Source organism: Pleurodeles waltl, chromosome 12 (assembly GCF_031143425.1).
Source record: "Pleurodeles waltl isolate 20211129_DDA chromosome 12, aPleWal1.hap1.20221129, whole genome shotgun sequence".
Classification (NCBI taxonomy): domain Eukaryota; kingdom Metazoa; phylum Chordata; class Amphibia; order Caudata; family Salamandridae; genus Pleurodeles; species Pleurodeles waltl.
Genome location: NC_090451.1, coordinates 610,708,548 through 610,728,886, shown reverse-complemented (window position 1 = coordinate 610,728,886; position 20,339 = coordinate 610,708,548). Strand labels below are relative to the sequence as shown.

Genomic DNA, 20,339 nt, shown 5'->3' with positions numbered 1-20,339 from the left:
TGATTGTGCACCATGAATAACATAAATTAGACTCGAGAAATAAATCACGCGACTTGCCAACTCAAAAGCCAGCCTAAAGAGTCTGCAAAAGAAGTTAAAAAGAAGTGTAACGCAAGGTGGTTCAACGCCGCATGCAGGGAAGCACAGCATAAACTGCTGAGAGCTTTAAGAGGAGGCCAGTCAGATCATATAATGGAAGCCAGGAAAGATTATAAACAGGAACAAGGTAGAGCCCGTAGGACATGGGATGAATCTAGATGGGTCTCCCTCCTGGAGTCTGCTAAAATAAATGACACCTCGAAATTTTGGAAATTGGTGGCTGATGCCAGCGAAGAACCTAATTGTTCGCCTGGTGCCTCAATACTCCCTGTAGAGTGGACAGATCATTTTTCCTGATGATATTCTGGGATCACTGGTGTTACTTCCAGGGAATTGACCCATACCATGATTACTGAGACCCCCAAAATTGAATTTACCCTGGCAGAAACTAAGGCTGCGATCGCTTCATTGAAATGGGGAAAGGCCCCCGGCCTTGATAAAATACCAGGCGATTTATACAAGACAAACCCAGATATATGGGCCCCATATCTGAACCTCATTTCCAATGCGGTAACTGCAGGAGCACCTGTCCCGAGCTCCTGGATAGGAGCAGAGATAGTTCCCATCTTTAAGAAAGGTAACCCCTCTAACCCTGTTAACTACCGCCCAATCTCCTTACTCGACAACTTCCAAAAACTTTTTGCAAAGCAAATTTTGTCCCGTCTAGAAGAATGGATTCTGGAAACCAATGCCATTTCTGATTTGCAAGCAGGGTTCAGGCCAGCAGTTAGTACCATAGATCAGGTGCTAAGATTTTTAACAATAAAATGGAAGACTGTGGAAATAGGAGGGGGCAACCTTTTTGTAGTTTTTATTGATCTTAGAGCCGCGTTTGATTTGGTCCCTAGAAACCAGTTATGGCTGACACTAGCCAATATGGGTGTCCCACATGGCCTTTTGAAACTTATCACCCGACTACACGAGAATACTTATGCTCAAATTAGAAGCGGCAAGAATGGTGATCTAACAGAATCAGTGGCTATTGAGAGGGGAGTCAGACAGGGGTGTGTTTTGGCCCCAACCCTTTTTCTTCTATACATAAATAATTGTATTAAGTACTTAGCAAATTGCACTAATGATTCCCCAAAGCTGTCCGGGACCAAAGTTCCATGCTTACTTTATGCAGATGACACTAGTCTCCTGTCTAAATCATCCATGGGAATCCAGAATCTGGTTAACCAGTTCGGTGTATTCTGCAGAGATTACGGGTTAGACATAAATCTTAAGAAAACTAAACTGATGATATACAGTGCCCCGTACAAGAAGCTTAGAGCAAATATAAAGATGGATTCAATTCTTTTGAAGAGGGTAATGGAATACGATTATTTGGGCATCAGACTATCTGATAAGGGCAGCTGGGATCCAGCTATAAGGAAAGGGGCATTAACAATCAGCCAAAGATGTGGAGTGATAGGACGTAAAGCTAGCACTGCAACAAGCCCCCCTCTGACCCTCATCTCTGAAATATACAAAGCCCAAATCCGTGCCGCGGCCCTATATGGAGCAGAACTTTGGGGATCTCACAGACAAATGGACACTCTTCAAATCAAAGAAAATAATTTCCTTAGACACATATCCAGACTAGGGAAGGGCACGCCGATGCTCCCCCTAAGACTGGACCTGGGTCTAAATAGTATTAAAGATACAGCATACTTAAGACCACTTCTGTACTAGGTCAGACTATGGAAAACGGATGAACTCGAACCCTTCAGGTCAGCAGTTAAAGAACTATTGCCACCTTGCTATGGATGGGAAAAAGTACGGTGGCTAAGGGAGATGAAAGCGGCTTGGGTTAAACTGAATTTATCCCATTATTGGGAGAATCCCGAAATGATTCCTGGTAACGCTAAACGCCTGATCAAAGACCGTTATTGGGAAAAGATCTATGAGGAATCTCTCGGCTCAAATGGGTTAGGTCGGCTGACAGCAGAGTTTCTGCTGGTTAAGCACGAACATCTGCCTTAAAGCGGCCTGGATCTCCCTATACCAGCCCGTGCTCGCTCTTTATTACTTCAGTTCAGATATGGAACATTGGCAGTCAACAGCTTCACGGCTTGCTGGTCGACCAATAGTTCCTTATCTGACAAATGCATAAACTGCCATCTATGCAAGGAAACTTCTGAGCATGTCCTATTTTTCTGTCCTCTGTACAAATGCCCTCGAGGGAAGTGGATTACCCCTCTGTGCAAAACACTGTTATCACAAAACCGTAACAGTGAATATAGAATATGCAAATATGATACTTCCATGCTGATAGTGAGTTCTGTTTCTAAATATTTGGCAGCAGCATGGAAAATCCGCAGTAGGATCACTATAGATCTTAATCCACCGGTTGAAGAACGGTCTAGAAGTTAGCAAACTAGTACCCTGTTATATTAGTCTGGGATTTAAAATAAAACTATTAGTGCGACCTATCGAGGATAAAAGACTGTATCCCCGAGCATGCGGTCTAGTGGGTTACCCCAACTGAAGCGACCTATAGCTCCTCAGCATATATAATTTTATAAATGGCAAGATGCAATTTATTTGATCAACTTATTCAATAGAATTGATTAACTTAGGGCATCATTTTTCACTGGTTGACTTCTAACTTTTGCTACCAGGAACTATTGTATGTAGTTTTTATGTCTTATTTTATGTATAAACCAGTTTTAGAATGTTTTTTATGCTTTTAACAACTGATTAGCATCATTTTAGCATTCAGCGTCTTGCATAGGGTAAGATCCAGAGACTATTTTGAGAGTCTTGTCTTAATTATTTATGAAACTTTTTATGTAGTTTTATGAACTTTTTTTTTCTGTATTAATTGCCAATGTCTTTTTTATTTTTCTTATTATGCAATGGTTTATGGCTTCTATCTTTTTGTATGTATGATTACTTTTAACTTCACAAATGGTCCAAAATCTGGACCGAATAAACTATTGATTGATTGAACTCAAAAGCCACCAAGTAAATGCCTTAAAATGGTAGCACGTAATGAAAACCGTGATTTTAAGCACAGGAAATGAATTGCGCATCTTGCCGATTCGAGTACCACCATGTAACTGCCTAGGAATGATAGTGTACAATGAACATCATGAATTAAGTACGAGAAATGAATCGCGCGTCTTGCCGATTCAAATGCCACCATGTAACTGCCAAGGAATGGTAGCACACAATGAATATCAAGGGTTAAAGCACAAGAAAATGAATCGCGCGTCTTGACGATTTGAATGCCACCATGTAACTGCCAAGGAATGGTAGCGCACGATGAATAACATGAATTAAGCACGAGGAAAGAATTGCGCGTCTTGCAGATTCGAATGCCACCATGTAACTGCCAAGGAATGGTAGCGCACAATGAATATCAAGGGTTAAAACACGAGAAAACGAATCACGCATCTTGCTGATTCGAATCATGTAACTGCCTAGGGATGGTAGCGCACAATGAATAACAAGAATTAAGCACGAGAAAAGAATTGCGCGACTTGCTGATTCGAATGCTACCTTTGTAAATGACATAAAACAGTAGTGCACAATAAATATCAAGAGTTAACACACAAGAAAACAAATTGTGCGTCTTGCTGATTCTAGTATCAGTATGCAAATGCCACGAAACAACCAAGCGCACATTCACACGCACAAGAGTACTATAGATTATCATACAAAGATTAGGCCGAACTCGAGAGTCTTCGATAACGGGGTCGGGGGCCCAGCCCGACCTCCGTCTTACCGCCCTGAACTAGGATCACCAATGAAAGTGAAAAAAGGGCAAGGCCTGGAGGATCAAAGTAGGCCGCCGGAACAGGAGCTCTGGAAGTTGCTGCTGCTCTGCACCGGGACCTCTGAGTAGTAAGCACGTGGAGCTGGGCTGGCTCCCTTTCATAGAGTCTGAGCCCAGCCCACCAACCACGCCCAGGCATGCTGCAGGGAAAGCTTCTAGAAGGCCCTGGAAAGGGACCACACCCTGACACAGTCTGAAAGCCTGCAGCAGTACATTACATGTGAACAGTATTTTTGTGCATGCTGAACATAAGTCCTCAGGATTAAACTCTGCAATGCAAAAGGTTAAACAACATCATATCAGCACAATGCATAAATTATGTTAGCTTGAAATTATTAGGTTTTTGCATTCTAGTCGCCCGTAGAGCGCGCACTGCCCTGATGTTGACAGTGAGACCGTTCTTGTTTTTTGGTTACGGTGCCAATTTATAAACAAATCGGGTAATTTGTGTGCAGGGTTGCTATGGAGATTGCATACATAACCAGTAGTCCCTCCTCAGTTTTGTTGACTGAAAGATGAGCTTCTGAACGTCAACTACATGTGACGTTGCCTTCTTAAACTGTAAGTGCTCGCACCGATACCCAGGCACTGCTGAGCTCATGCGCATAAACCAGTTCTCTTACGAAATGTGTCCATGATGCTTTAAGAAAGAATTTGATGAACTGGAGGCAAAGTACTTGAAGTGAAACGAAGCAAAATGAAGAGAAGAGAAGCAATGATGCAGAGCGACAGTTTAAACAAATAACTGACAGCCTTATTGGGATGACGCTGCGTATGTTCACATTGCGTAGCATTGAGTAGATGGATGGCTGTACTGGTGCTCCATAGTAGCCAAAATCTGTAGTAACAACGCTGACCTTAATTAGATTTATGAGACTTTATTGAAACCGCACTCAGCTCAACGTGATGCGCCCTTCACCAGCCAGCCACAACTGTTGGTGTAAGGAATTCTCATTCAGCTAAACATCAAAGCAATCGAACAACACTCACCTGACATTCCAAACATGCTAGAGGATGCACAGATTTTCCCTTATCTTGCCGGAGTCAGGTAGGCACGGTGATGAATAATAAATTGATTATACTGGGATCCTGCATTACAAGAGACTGTGGGAGTGGTAAAATAGTTCATCCCACTTTTTCTGGATAAAAGGGTGACCTATATCATCCTTCCATTTCTTGCACAAGTTTGCCAAAGGATCTGTCGAACAATCTGGTATTGCTCTAACTAGCCAGGATATTAGTCTCACTCAAGCCAATAGGAAACATTGTTTCAGCCAGTGGATGGGTTGGAGGCTCAGTATCGGTTATCCCCCATAAAGAGCTTAAAGTCAGGTTAAGGAGCTTATATGTGAAAAAAGTAGCCCGCCAGCAGGCAAAACTGTTTAACTAGTTTGTCAAATAGGATCAAAGCACCATCTTGGAATAGATCACCCACACAATCGATTCCAGAATTCTCACACGTTTAACATGTTCTGTCTGTGACATTCATCCTGAAGGTGTGGATAATTTCCAAGGGGTTCAGGTGTATATGTTTGGTTACTTGAAGATAAGTTTTGGGCCCTGAGATTGCTGAGCATAACAGCTTATTTGAGGGTCTTGGCAAAAGAGATCTGGATAAAATGTTTTTCTGAAATATATTTAATGTTCCCTATTTACCAGTGTCTCCCACCTCAAGTACATGACGCATGACGACCAGCAAGCCAGCAGGCGGGCCACTGAAGCTGTGTGCAAGGTAATAATGCCCGAAATCTGGAGCACCATAACTACCCTGGTGTGGAGGAAGTTTCCGCTTAGCTAATGCAACCCAGTGTCTTCCATTATTCCAAAATAAATCACCCATTGAGCCATTTAAGAGCTGCAACACGTTCTTGGGTATATGAGTTAGGAGGTGGGAAAATAATAATCACTCTAGGGTTAATATTTTGGTACAACCTACTTGACTCTTAACGGTCAAGGGAAGACACTCCAAAACATAACTTGGGATCTAAGGAAGGATATAATTCAACTTATAGTACAAATCAATCAAGTTTTTGTAAGTATGGTATACATTCATACAGAGGTAACCGAAAGTCAAGGGCTCCCATGTGATCAGCTGCTCGTCTATAACTATGTAAAAGTTGTGGCAACTAGGACTAATGAGGAATAAGCAGGATTTTAACCAGCTGACCCCAAAGCCTGAGGCTTTTATTTAGTGTTTTAGGACTTGTTTCACAGTCGATATGCCGAAACAAATGCCTTTGAAATAGATCAACAGAAGGACACCATATGGATTTCATTATGTAGTGGGATGCCCCAATCTCGACCTTTCTGCTGAAGATGGAAGGCCAAAAGCTCTTTCACCATTACAAATAACAGGGGTAAAAGCAGATGTTATGTTCCCCACCTTACGGGAATGGTGGTGGAGTGAAGTTGGCGAATTCTAACTCTGACAACTAGGTGGGTGCATAGTAATATGATCATGCGTATCAACTTGCAGTATAGTCCAGACCTCTGTGGCACAATGAACATGGAGTCCCACCCTATCATGTTGAAAGCTTTTTCCAGTCCAGCACCAGACAAGTAGCAAAGGACCTGTGAGAAGGCACTTCTTCTGGTTGTTCATGGAGCAGGAGAATGTTGAGGGACATCGACCTTTCAGGGTTAAAGCACTTTGATCAGAGTAGATCAACGTCAGCATAATCTCTAATAGTCTGGTCGCCAAGATTTTACTGAGGCTGTTGTAGTCATTGATGAGAAGGCCTGTGCCTGGCACGTCTAAAGGGTTCCGACTGGGTTTGGAAATGAAAACCATCAGATCTTCCCTCATAAAAGTAGATAATGTTCCTTCCTGTAGAACAGTGCATTACAATTCTGTAAATTTTGGGACCAATAGCGTAGAAGGAGATAATGGCCCTCATTCTGACCTTGGCGGTCGGCGGAGAGGTGGCGGTCGGACCGCGAACAGACCAGCGGTCAAAAAAATGGCATTCTGAACGCGGCGGTCACCGCCGCGATCGACTGCCACTTCCCCACTCCGACCGCCACGGCGGTCATGACCGCCGGGCTGGAGTTTGCGCACTCCGGCCCGGCGGTCGTCCCAAGACCGCCAACGGTATCATGACCCTGCTTACCGCCGCGGTTTCTGGCGGTCGGGAACCGCCATGCGAACCATGGCGGTAGGCACTATCGGGGCCAGGGAATTCCTTCCCTGGCACTGATAGGGGTCTCCCCCACCCCCCACGAGTCCTCCCCCCACACCCTCCACCCCCCTGCCACCACCCAGAGGTGGTACGAACCCCCTCCCCACCCCCACCCTCGACATGCACATACATGCACCCCGACATGCACACACCCCCTACACACACACATACACAATGGGGACACATACCCGCACACATACATGCAGACATGCGCACCCGCCGAACTGCACACATTACCCATAGACACAGCAGCACCCCCCGCCCGCATACACGCACTCACACACCCCCTCTACACACTCACACGCACACCCCCATGCACGCACACATCACACAACACCCCCCCACCCCCTCCCCTAACGGACGATCAACTTACCTTGTGTGTTGGTCCTCCGGGAGGCGACGGGAGCCATGGGGAGCTGACCGCCAACAGAAGACCACCACACAGATATGTGGGTCGTAATTCTGTGGGCGGTGTTCTGCTGGCGTGGCGGTGGAGGTTGACCAGTCTCCACTTTCCCTCCGACCGCCAGTGTGGCTGCTGGCGGTTTCCCAGGGGAACGCTCCCAGCGGTCGGAATACGCACAGCGGCATACCGCCGCGGTCGGCGGTCTTCACCGCGGCGGTAACTCGGCGGTCTTGTGAAAAGACCGCCAAGGTCAGAATGAGGGCCAATGTCTCTTCCTGTAGAGCAGTGCATGACAATTCAGTCAATTTTGGGACCAACAGCTCCAAATAGGTGCTGTAGAATTCTACTGGAAAGTTGTCTAAGCCTGGTGACTTAAAAGTTGCAAAGTCCCAGTTAGCGCATTGAATCTCCTGTTCTGTGATTGGCTCTTCCATATCCTCCATGTGCTGAGCTGGAACCCATGGAAAGGTTAAGGCTAACCCTTCCAAGCACTCTACACTGTGGGATTGTTTGTGGGAGGCCGTAGGTTCGTACTGGGTGCCATAGTGTATGCGAAAGGCAGAGTGAATAGCTTCTTGGAGTGCACAAACTTTCTGGGGAGATATGAAGGGAAAGGTTGGGTGTCTTTGTAGTATCATGTTTGTCCAGCCGTGCAACAAGCCTTTCAAAATGCATCACCTTCAGAGTATGTTTCGGCCATGTGCATTTTAGAATCTATGCAGCACAGTGATTCAATAAGTTGAGTGTGACGCTCTCTGTTAGGCAGAAGGGGTGACTTGAATGAACCTTCAACAAGAGATGCCCATTAGAGGTCTCCTAGGTAACATTTATGGTTCGGCAAATATTGTTCTTCCAGCCCCAAACACTCATCTTATGCACTGCCCTCTTATTAGTGATTTAAAAAGAGATGCCACTGTATCAGGTGGAGGAAGCTGTGCTGCTATTGTCGCAGAAATAGTGGGTTATAGATTCTCAAATTTGTTTGCAAAAGACTGAGTCCTTCAGTGCGGAGGGTTGCAACCTTCTGGTCCAGACCAGTGAGATATATACCACTCGGTGTTATGGAGGAATAAGGGAATATGGTCTTATCATCTTGCCAACATTCTCATTGTTAGAGACCTGGAGTTTCACAGCAGTTGGGCATACAAATCGAACCACTCAGACATGGAGGACACGAGGGAGAGAATAAAAAGAGTACTCTCCCCTGTCTGGGTATAGGTCCCTCCATACATCTCCCAAGGACCAGTGAAACGTTCACTGTGTTAGAAATTCAGTGTTGCAGGACATGGGGTTATGAAGCAGTGGAGGTTACAACCAATCCAAGTGAACATTTAGCATGCTGTTAAAATCGCCCCTCCTGATCCAAGAAGGTGGAAACAACTAAGGAGTTGGGTGGAAAGTCTTGCTAGGAATTGTGATTGCCATGTGTTTCGGGAATTCTACAGTGTGCCAAATGTTTTACTTGGAAAAAAAGCAATATGGGTGCCCCTGCATTTAAGAAAAGTGTGAATATCATATTGTTTTTCAGTTGATGTTATGCCCCCCACATTCCAGGTAACTGGGGTAGTTTAAGCATAGTGAGAAAAGCTAGAAACGGGCAGGAGTGCTGTTATTGGGACAGCACAGTCACCCATGAGTCCCAAAATATCTTAGAACAACACAAGGAGCAGGCTGTTGAAACTGTGTATCTAACTCCACTGCCCAAACACAGAAACTAGGAACAGAAATTAATGGTAAAGTCTATGGGAGAAGTTTAAGCCCATTAAGGTGGGAAACTATGGCTAAAAGGAAGAGTAAACCAAATCCTAAGTTAACAGGGTTTCTGTATGCATGCATATGTGAGTCATGGTGGCTACTGGTGCCCCAACCAGGAGAGTCTTGGGGTAAACACTCAGAGAATCCTGTCCAACCCAACCCCATCACTTGTCCCACTTGTGTGGAGAGAGTTGAGATAAATCTGATAGATGAGAAAACATTACATGCAGGGTTGTTGGCAATGGGTTGAGACTGTATGACAATCTTGTGATCAATCAGACAGGAGGAACAAATCACATTTGAACACAACCAACGCAGATATTAGGGAGCAAAATTGTTAAGTGCATAATCTAGCATTCAGGTGCATGCATTTGACAAAAGAAGGCATTGATACAAAATCAGGTGAACACAAATGTATCCACTGTTCGCGGCATAATAGAGCAAGGTATGAATGAAAAGGTACTTAAAAAGGTGTTGTCTAAGTTTCTATCAGATGGAGAGTCAGTGATATCATGTATGGAGCTTGCCTCAGGGTTGTAGAGTTAAGTGGTCATGGAAAGCACTGAAATCTACACTAGCTGTGAATGAGCCATCAAAGGGGCAATGGAGGTGATATGCTGAGAAGGGGGCCATCACGGAGCACACTGGACTCAAGTAGGTTGACTCTGAGGGTGAGTAAACTTTTTCTGTAAGAGGGTGGAGATGTGTTCAGTGGACGGCATTTGTTTCTTTTGTTCCACCCATCCTACTCCGCTTCTTGCTTTGTGAAGAAGCTCATGCTCTGATTTAGGGTAATCTTCAGTCTAGTTTGCAAATAGTATTTGGGGCGCCCAAGTCTCTGAGTTTGCGCTTTCCTTCCATAAATAAGGCCTGACAGTGCTGCACGACTAGTGTGTAGTTCAGGAATGACATGATGTGTGCACTCTCAAAGGTCAGGCGTCCGGTCTGTCTTGCCATGTGTAGGAAGGTGTCCATTTCTCACAGGTTTAGTATTTTGGTTATCACTGGGCTGGCAGTTCCCAGGGCATGGTGCACACCCTCAACAGGGAAGAATTGGTAAAGGCCAGTGGGTGACACTTGTTTGAAAAGCCAATCCTCAATTAACTCATTGAACTTGGTGCGGTCAGAGTCTTCTGAGACTCCGGTAGACTGATGAAAATACTACTGTGTTGGGAGCAGCCCTCTGGATCTTCTGCTCTTTCCACTAACAAATGAACTCTGTCCAGCTGATTGGTTACTTTTCTACGGAATCTATTAACTGCGGTGGCAACTCTTGCAAGGCTGTTCCATATTTCTTTCCATGATCTGAAGTCTGGCAGTAGTCCAACTTCAGTTGCCATTGTATCTACTTTATTTTCCAGAGCCAATCTAGTCTCTGCAGAGGTCTGAAGGATCAAATTGAGGGCAGTGCCATTTAGCTCCCCAGTGGTGGAAAGCATAGTATCCGAGGGGTGTCCATTCATTGGTTATTTGTCATGATGGAAATTGTGAACGAATGCTGAGGCTTTCCAGTTTTTCATCTAGTTATTTCCACCAAGAGAACGTCTTAATTTTCATAATGGGAGAGAATTAACAAAAAGAGCGAAAGCCGGGTATGAAGAGAACGAAAGCAGAAGCACCAATCCCGGGCTCCCCAGTCAAACCTAGAACTGACCCCACAAGCACCACGGAAACAACATTTAAAACATTTGAGGAAGTACATGACCTAGTCAAATTGACTAAAACCATTGTGCAACCAGATTTCTCTACAATAAACAACACAATCAAATAGATCAACAGCAGAATAGCAGCAGCAGACAATTAATTCAGCAACTCACCATCTCCTGGATAAGTCATTCTCACAACACAAAAGGCGTATCAGACTTGGAGGATTGACATAGGAGGAGCAATCAATTTATTTTTAGACTACCAGAAGGCTCAGAGAGTCAGCACCTCAATGCTTGTAACACTTTTCAATAAATCTGGATTGCCCAAATGACTAGTCTAACCTTTAAAAGGGTCTTTGAAATGGAAAGGGCCCATGGGGTTCTGACAAAACCAATTTTGAATAGGAAAGCCCTGAGGCCAACAGTATCTAAGCCCCCCAGATTCCAGAATATAGAACTGATACCTAACTATATGAGGAAAAACAAACACTTACTCTGGAAAGGCAATAAAATATATATCTTCCATGGCTACTTGAAATCTATGGTGGACAGTAGGAATGCCTGCTTTTTAGCTTTGTAACCAAGACTCAGAGCCAGAAATGTAGAACGCTCTTGTGCAGGTCCATCAATGTTTCATGTTTCCCTGAATGATTCCTCATGTATCTTTTTGTCTGGTGATGAACAGAGGATTTTCTTGTATGAACTACAATAGTTGGACGTGGATGCGTCCATTCTAAAACCCAGTTTGACTAGGGAGGAGTTATAGATATTGGGATCTGATGTTCTGCTTGAATAATTTTATGAATGTTTTTGTGTATTCTCAAGTTTTTTCTTTGTTTGAAACTTGTTGTTCAGGAAATATGATCCTGTTTCGTTTCTTAGTCACTTTCTCTCTCTTTCATTTGCTACTGTTCCTCTCTTGTTCTGCTCCCGGGTGATAATAGTGCTCTCTATGTATAGAGTAATATAACTGCTCCTCATTTCAACTTTCAAGTGACAACTCTTTTTTCAGATTCTCAGGTAGATGAATTTGACTAATATTATCCACTGCTTCAAAATATGGCTCAGTTTAAAAATAATCTCACCATTCTTTCATTAAACATGAAAGGTCTTAACCAACCAATTAAGAGACGCAAATTCAATGATTATCTCTACAATATGAAAGACTTTACTCCAAGAAAGTAAAGTTGAAGATAAAGAAGCTACATTCTTTTGTTAATAAATGGATAAGTGATACAGCTAGTTCTCCAGGGATTGGAAAGAACAATGGTGCTCTAACCATAGTTGCCAAGAAAGCTAATGTCTCTGTTATATTCAACAAATTAGGTGCTGATGGTAGATGGACATCTCTCAAATGTGATAAAAAGGCAACACCTCCTACTTTATTAACATGTATGCACTAAATGGTGACCACCAAGACTCTTGGAGGGATTTGGTTACTAATATGATTTTCATACTTCATAATATATTTAGTCTATTTGGGGGAGGCTTCAACCTTTCCATAGACTTTACTCTTGCTAGAGCCTCAGGATGTAAACACTGACCTCATAAAGCACAAACACTCATGAAGAATCTATGTTCAAGGTTTAATCTAAAAGATGTCTGGCGTCTCAGTGACACCCAGAAACATCAGAATTAAAACATTTCCCTCCCTCCACCTTTCTTATTCTCGAATAGACTATTTACTGATCTCAGGCACATACACAATATCTCAGTATAACGATCAATTAACACAGACACATCTCTGATCACATTTGGATATTTATGTGTCATATGGGGTGCTCCCCTTAAAAAGCACAACCTTTGTAGGCTGAATGATGAAATTATGAATGGTAATGAACTTAGTGACAAAATCTGTGTTGACTTCCATCAATTTCTTGATTCAAATTCAGTCAGGGATGCCTCCCTCCTCACCAGGTGGTAAGCATTAAAATCTACTATTAACCTATCCATTATTAGCACCAGATCATTTATAAAGAAACTGCCCAAAAAATCTTTGATCCAATTAGAGAAAGAAATTAAACTTCTTCAACTCCAGCACAGGTATTCCACTTCTGATAATTCATTACTAACTAATTTAAACAATAAAAGTATGAATATAACCGAGAACTCCGTGCAAAAGCAGATGGCTGGATTCAAAAACAGATAAGCATTAGATTGTGTGGGCCAACCCGGCTAGTAAGATGCCGGTCTTTAATTTGAAATTTAAACAAAATAAATCCTTCATCACTAGTATTAAAGTCTCAAACAGCAGGACCCAAATTAATCCTGACTAGATAGCTGAAACTTTTGAAAAGGGAAATAATTTTCTCTCCCGAAAAAAACCTATAAAATGATTGCCTTTATCAGTATAGAGCAGAGGTCTTCAAACTAGGGGGCCGACCCTTCTCGGGGGGCCTTAAGTGATCCCAGGGGGGCTCAAGACTCTGGCCAAAAGAAGCATTATACAGATAACAGGCCTTTGTTTTAAGCAGAAGCATGTTATTGCATTTTTAAAAAGGTAACAGTACTTAACTGCAATGTTTAAATACGTCTATACATATTTAAACATTGCCATCTTTATAAAATAATTGTGAAAAAATCTGGAGGGGGGGGGGCCAATGATTTTTACTTTTCAACTGGGTGTTGCGGCGTCAAAAAGTTTGGAGACCACTGGTATAGAGTGTAAAATGCATGCCATAAGTCCTTGCTACTTGATTAGAACATTTGAGCCCTAAATCAAGTCACCCCACTCAAGTAGGTTTTGTCAAAAATACATTATTAAGCAATATTAACCGACTTTTCTCTTATGTTATGGAGAACTTTCCTCTGTTAAATTCCCTTGAGGTTGCTGTAGCTCTTGATGATGAGAAGGGCTTTGACAAAGTAGCCTAGCTATTTTTGAAAGCAGTTATGCATAAATGTAACCTTGGTAAAGACTTTGTTAGAATGGTCATGGCTTTCTATACACATCCCCATGCTAGAGTTCAACTAAATTGCACTTTGTCAGACTATTTTGACTGAAAAAAATAAACTAGACAAAGATGGCCCCTTTACTCCAAACCCTAATTACAAGCAATTAGGGTGAATAAACCCTGAACTCTGATTACAAGCAATTAGGTTAAATAAAGACATTGGTATTATGGATGGTTATCATGTGGTGAAGACAGATGCTTACACTGACGATATATTGTTTTTTACAGAAAGTGTGGGAAACTCTATTCTGGCCTTGTCTAGCATGATTGAAGGTGTTGTGAGATTATTTCAGCAGCTTTTTCTGTGCATTAAAATAGTTACAATCCATTTTATTTTCTGAGTAGAAGCTCTCTTCTGTGGGGATGTTTTATTTTCCTTTATCTCATGCATTTTTTAGCACAGAAACTGTTTTTTATTGCTTTTATTCTGGCATTCTCGTTCTGTGCTTTGCTCAAGGCTGCCTCCAAAATGTTGTTGGCACAACATATTGGAGGCAGCCTTGGAACACCACAATCTCTGCCAATTCACAGAAACATATGTGTTTTCACATTAGGGCATTTTTCCTTGAGCACCAGCTGTTTTATTATAAAACATATCTGTGCCCCCTATACGTTAGAGGGAGAGTGGCAGCCATAAAAATTGCCACTGCATATTGTCGCTGAGTTACAGCTGTTTACTGAGACTTGATGCCTTTTCCAACTACCTGTGAGAGGACTCTCAGTAGAGTGACAGCCCTCTTTGTTACTATCATATTCAGGTATGGGAGATAATGTCTTCCTAGGGATCCTGAAGGGCGGATTAGGGCTAACACTGCTGTGCTGTAAAATAGTACTTTAATAGCATAGGTAGGAATTCCAAAACCTAGCATTCTCCCAGTATGGTGGGAATTTTCTTATGCTTCACTTTCTTTGTCACCACATTGGTATTATTAAGTTTTAGCATCCTAATCATTGCAATACATGCCATTTTATCTAGAACGTGATTGATTCAATAAAATATCTTGAACCAACTTCTGCTTCTGTTTGTCTTCGCTTGAATGAGACAAATGTAACTGAGAGAAAAGGAGGAGATCTGTTACACCACAATTTCCTCTGTGAAATCAGAATGTCATGTGCACGGATTCCACAAATCACTGCCACCTTTAGTGCTGGTGAGGTACTGCTAGCTGACCGAAAGGGTGAAGCTAACTGTTGTCACAAGGTGTGGAAATGGACTCAGTTTCCCCCAGCTGGTGATGTTGTCACCCAAATCCATCAGTCTTATTGGTACAATGAGAGCCAACACATCAAAATATTGTCCCATGTTTGAGGGTATACTTTAAATAGGGACAAATTATATATAAATATTAAATTGAGAAAGATGTAGATCATCCCAACACTTGGGGGGTGGGTTAAATTGGCTGACTTTACCTTATGCTACTCAGGATTTCTTTTCAAACAGAGCTCTAGATGGTTATCACAATTGGATGAATATCACCAATCCTGCTAGAGACAGAGGAACAGATTATACAACACTCCAGTTTGATTTATTTTTTAATATCTTCAAATATGACTCTACCTCCCAACTGACATTTTTCACCATTCAAAAAGAATGAAGTTATCTGTTAACACAAAATCGATCACAAAACGTAAAAATTCCTATCTAGCACTGATTTGGAACAATAGATCTGTCAAAATAGATGGTTCTCACATCAATTGGCCCACTTGGAGCACTTGAATCAATTAGAATAGAAATAGTCTCTTTTTACTTTTTCAAACCTCCAACATACGTATCACTTACACACTTAGAATGTTATCAGTTCCTTAAATTGAAGGCCACCACCCGTAAACTAATTGTCATATGCATTTCCAGCTATATTGAATTATATATCTTCATGTAATTGTAGTGACCATTTTGTTTTGAAAAACTATTTCCTTCTTCTCCAGAAAACTACCACAATTTTGACTTCTACAATACCACATGGGAGCATTCACTTCACCAAGTATTAACTGGAAAGATATTTAGTTGTCTAGATTTAAATACACATCACACCCTTCCTGTCTGAAACTAAATTCCACTTATCACATAGGACTTTCTAGACTCCCCCACATTGCACAAAATTAACTTACAAGATAGTCCAGTATGTTTCAATTGTAATGTTATGACTGATGGTTTAGCACCTAGGTTGGTTATTGTCATTTACTTAAGACTTTTGGCAAATCATATATATCCGAGTTGTCTTGATATCAAATCCACATGTTGCTTTTCATACTTACTAAGCAGGACTTCAAGATCCACTTATCCCAAATACCAATGACAGACATCTTCTGAACCTACTCATCAGTGGTTGCAAGATCATTCTCAGCAATTGGAGAAGCTCAATCAAGGTTTTTTTCAAGCTTGGAAAGAATTATTGACTTATAGGAGAGATGTGGACAATATTACACTCCAGCAACGTCCATGTAAATATACAACTAGACCCATCTGAGAAGAAATGGACTCATATTTTGAACAAAACAAACCCACATGAATAATGGATTTATAGCTCTATGTGTTGTGTCAGCAAGATTATCTCTTAAACCTATTCCACGGTATTCTCATTTCTATTTTTAACCCTTCCTTGCTTCCTATTTTCATTTTCTGCTATTCATTGTTATTCTCTTTGTGACGTGAAACAATAATGACTCAATACAGTATACCCGTCTGTACATATTTGACATTGAGATTGCTTAATGTGCATGTAATATGTTTCTTGGCATTCTTCACAACTTATAAAACATTTTAAACTAAAAAAGAAATAAATCATTATCCAATCATCAGTTGGAAGGAAAGTGTTAAGGGCGTTCCTTCCAGACTGCAATTCGGAAACCTGTACATCAATGCTTTGCAACTGTAATTGCAGTCACTAACCATTGATCAGTTACCGACTCCCAAGTTGGGATGTTATATGATTCACAGTTCGCTTGTGGCACGTCAGAGGTTTTAGGCAGTGTTCCCTGTAACCTCTCACTGATGTTTTCCAACAACATATTTTTTTTTACATTTCCAGTTGTTTACTGTTCACAATAGGCAGGTTGCTCTTTGACCCTCTGTGGTTCTTTCTTTTGTGAACAGATCTATGAGTACTTAGATGGTTCACAAAATAAAATACTGGTCACAAAAAGTCAGTATGTAGTGAGCAATTGCATTTTATGACTAGTGTCCTACTAAATATGGGCCTTGGTTCTGCAACTGTCAGTAGTCAAACTGCTGATGGGGATAGATTGATGTTGTGGGAGATTAAACAGAGCATATGTTGTAAAGATGGTCACTTAACCTGTCTATGGTAGAGAAGGCCTGACTATTATCAGACTCTCACCGTAATTTAGTTTAATCTTAACTTGTATGCTAATGAGTGACTCGGAGGCTGGAATTGTTGGTTAAGACAAACCTGTGTAATATCTAGGGGCTATAGATCTAGATGCATTTTAGAGAGGAGGGAGTTAAGACAGTCCTTCAAGGTGAATAGTGCACCATGATTTCCACCTGAGAGGGAAGTCTGTAGGAATATCACCAGGGAAAGAGATAGAAAAAGGCAAATGAGAGTCGAGTCGGAGGATGTTGGAAAATGTAGAATCTTGCTTAGTTGAATAAGTGAAATAGAACACAAGGGTGTGCCCGCTGCAAACCTGGGTCTGCCCAACACATTTTGTACAAAAGCACTGCTTGTGCTTCACATAGGGAAGAGAGAGAGACCTTCTCTCCAGCTCTGCTTTTTTCTTTCTCTCTCTTGTTATATTTTTATGTTGTCTATGGTGAAAGTGAAGAGTGATGCAATGTGACATCAAGGAAACAGCCATCAAGGGGTTGATTCACAAAGGTAAACTTACATGTTGGTCTAAGTTTCCTCTTACGGTGTGAGAAATTGTTAGTTGCTTTACTGCGTTGTGGGCGCTAGTCATGCAATAGCCACAATCACTTGCTGGGTGAACCATCAAAAGTCACTATATTAATCTGTGCTTAAACCTGGTTAACTTGGCACAAGCAGCAGTCAAGCTTAACTTGAAGGCAATGTTTAAAGATTTTATGCACACAAACAGTAATAACGTGAACACAATAAAAGCCCCAAACAATTTAGAAAAAAAGAGTACATTTTAATAAATGATTTGACACCAAAACAACCAAAATCCAATCAGTAGAACCAGAGTTATGAGTTTTTAAATTTAAGGTTTAAAATAGCACTTAAAAGATCAAAGCGCAACTGTGGACCTCTAGTCGCACAAGACTGTGTCAAAGTCGAAAGTCAAAGTTAAGCTCAACCACGAAGGAGCGTGGTTCAGATACACTAAGTGGATTTGGCCTGGTCATCTCTTACCTTCGGATGTTGAAATATTTCTGCTGAAAAATGGCTAAGGAGGTAAAGTTCAGTGGAGCAAAGCTTAAGATGTCCACAGAGGAAGTGTCATCGTCAGATGGCCTTGGATCAAAGCTGCAGTGAAGATTTCTATGTTCAGACTTAGTCGCCGAAATGGAAGTCAAAAACTCCAGTACGGTGAAGCAGATGGCTGTAGCTGAAGACAGTTCCACAAGGTTGGATACCCCTTTGTTGAAGGACTGCTGAAACTGATTTCCTGTTGCAAAGAAGTCCGTAGCAGGAGAAGCCACAAAGTCACTCTGACCAGTGATGCACCTCGGACGGATAGGCAAGATCTCCTCCTGGTTCTCAGAGAACTTTGTGGCCAATGTGGGCACCTATAGCACCATGACCAGGGGTCCAGGACTAATGGGGCACCTCTTGGGGATTCAGAACTCACTCAGGCTGGGTCTAGGTGTGGTTTTAAGATGGTCGAAGCCTGTAATGTCCCTATGGCTCTGAAAAGGAGGCCAGCAAACTGGCCATTGAAGTCACTTTTGGTTGTCCTGGGTGCAGAGATGTAGATGCAGGGCCAGCAGGAAGGCTGGAATCTGAGGGTCAAGGCAGGCTTCAGGCGGCAAAGCAGTCCTTCAGGTACAGCAGCAGTCTTGCAGAGTGTACAGCAGGCCACAGCGGCAGGCAGTCCTCTATGGGTACTTCCACAAGTTCAGTAGTGAACTAAAGAATGGGTCTGAAAGTCCTATTTTTATACTCTTGTGTACTACTCTTTGATGGTGAGACAAGCTTCTGCAAAGGTTCTTGAAGTGCATGGAGTTTCCTAATGCCACAGGAGGAGAGCTTGAGTGCCTCGGCCTCGCACCTTCCCTGACGACCTAACCTCTTGCGAAGCACAAGGTTCTTGGGAGGAAAGGTCCGAAGGGGGATGTTCAACTTGCACTGTTTGTCTTTTTTGTTAATTAAAAAATGGGGTGGTGTTCGTCGACTCGCAACTTGTCATTGACTTGACATGGTAGGTTTGTTACACTGCCCAAGAGGATGGGGGAAGTTCGAGGAATATTCTGGTTTCCACATCTTTGTTGATTTGAGAAGTATACTTTGCCCTTTTGCATATGGGACCTGATTGTCGGTCAGTTCATATCGGCTATGGATTGTGTGCCTGCAAGATTGCACCGAGTGAGAGCCTGAGTATGTATGATACCTATGATGTATGGCGGGCTCACATAACAAAACTTATCACCTGGAATGTGCTCAATTTGAGAAACACAAATGTGTCTATGTTTATCTGAAACAATACAAAGTGTCCGTCGCATTCTTCAAAGTGACATGTGTGAGGTGACTACATTCCTTGCCTACGTTAACGTTAGCTGGAATAGATAAATGCTACCTGATACTTTGGTTACCCCAGAGTGGGTATCTTATGGGTGGCTCTAGATGTCCCGTTCTGCCACAAGAGTCAACTCGTTGACCCCGAGGGCCACTACGTCATCTGGCATGGGACCCTGGATGGCGTGAGATATGCTTTGTAAGTGTGTATGCTCCAAATGTCGATTACCCAGATCTATTTTTTTGTATCTTTATTTATGCTTTTATGTTGTAACTCTTAAACAAGATGCAATTACGCGTCACACATTACAATTTTAGTGTGTATCCAGTGATCAAGTATTATCCAACCTGTACCGTCTCTTATTACATCAGTGAGTTTAGACAGAAGCAGTATGATACCATTAGGTCTCCCCCACTATCCTCCTGAGCTCTCCACCTTCAATACATTTCATGTCTCCTTCATCCTATGACACCCAGAGCCCTTTAGAAACCCACAGCGTATCCAGTGGAGCTATCTCAATCTGTATCCTGCATTCCGCCTCCCTCGGGTTCCCCTGATTCCTTACCAATTAGGTATTTGTTACAAGCTCCCCAGTATTGTTTAGGTCTGCTGATTGGAGGTATTAGCTCATTATATGTATCTGTTTGTGTGTTGCAGTATAGCATATCAGTGTGCCATTCCTTTACCGTCGGTAGTGGCCCTTGATCCCATCTCATGGCTATCCTACGCTTTGCCAGCAATATCCCCATATATATCAAGCATTGATCCGCTTTCTGCACCTCCCTATCGTAATTCAGCAGCGCCAGGATGGGTGTACGTGCCAGTTGCTGTCCTCCTATAGTTTCTAACTCTGCAAATATTTTACCCCAGAAATGTTGT

At 42.3% G+C, this 20,339-nt stretch overlaps 1 protein-coding gene across 3 annotated transcripts in view; it reads left to right on the top strand.

Annotated features, from left to right (window-relative positions):
* Positions 1-20,339, top strand: part of LOC138267607 (SLAM family member 9-like) — a 345,225-nt gene that overhangs the window by 28,261 nt on the left and 296,625 nt on the right. The gene's annotated exons all lie outside the window — the stretch shown is intronic.